Raw genomic sequence first — 1067 nt, 5'->3', positions numbered from 1 at the left:
GCTGATCTTGTTTTGTGTCCTTTGTTCAATATTTGGAATAGTTTTCCACAATTACAACTGGCTGTTTCCTTTCGGGGCAGGGGAAAGAAAGGGGAAACCTACAAACACAGTGTAGGTTTTATGGTTTCTGCTTCGTAGCGAGAGTAAAGCTGTGCATCTTTTAAACTTTGGAGATGCAATGTACTCCTGCAGGCCAGGCTTTCCCTCCTCCCCGTGTGCCTGCCAGATGGAAACTTGTACAACTTGAGCAGTTTGTGTAGCTGACATGTGGAGGAAGAGGTCCTTACCGTTTCTATGGAAGATTCCTCCAGTTTTGGTTGTGCACAATCAGAAATGCAGCCATAACAAGAAAGACTCATTTTTCAATCTTATAATGACTGTATCTTTGCTGACAGAGGAAAGACTATCATTTTAGAATTTAAGTTTATAAAATACAGTGGTGCCTCGCAAGACGAAAAGAATCCATTCCGTGAGTCTCTTTGTCTTGCGGTTTTTTTCGTCTTGCGAAGCAAGCCCATTAGCGGATTAGCGCTATTAGCGGCTTAGCGGGCTTAGCGGATCAGCTGATAAGCGGCTTAGCGGATCAGCTGTTAAGCGGCTTAGCGGCTTGGGAAAAGGGGGGGGGGGAGGAAAAAAACCCCGCAGGAACTCACAAGACATTTTCGTCTTGCAAAGAAGCCCATAGGAAATTCGTTTTGCGAAGCACCTCCAAAACGGAAAACCCTTTCGTCTAAGCGGGGCACCACTGTAATCACAAGTTTATTTTGTGGGGGTGGGGTTATGAAATTTGTTTTACATTTTAATCTTAATAGTAAAAAGTCACCTCCTGGAAAGTTTAATCAAAGCACAGAGCAGAAGCACCAGTTTCTGGTGGCTGTGTTTTTTTAGGCTACTCAGCCAGAAGCCTAAAACTAACTTCTTAAACTATATGGCAAAGATGGAAAGCTACAGCTGGTATCATTCCTCATTTAAAATGTGCCTTTAACTGAAAATCTAGCCCTTACGGTACAAATGGTGAACCTGTGACCCTCCAGATGCTATGGGCAACAGCTTCCCTTTGGCTTCAG

The sequence above is a fragment of the Podarcis tiliguerta genome (genome assembly GCF_965153285.1).
Source record: "Podarcis tiliguerta genome assembly, chromosome: 16".
In the NCBI taxonomy this organism is placed as follows: Eukaryota; Metazoa; Chordata; class Lepidosauria; order Squamata; family Lacertidae; genus Podarcis; species Podarcis tiliguerta.
This window is presented reverse-complemented; position numbering follows the sequence as displayed.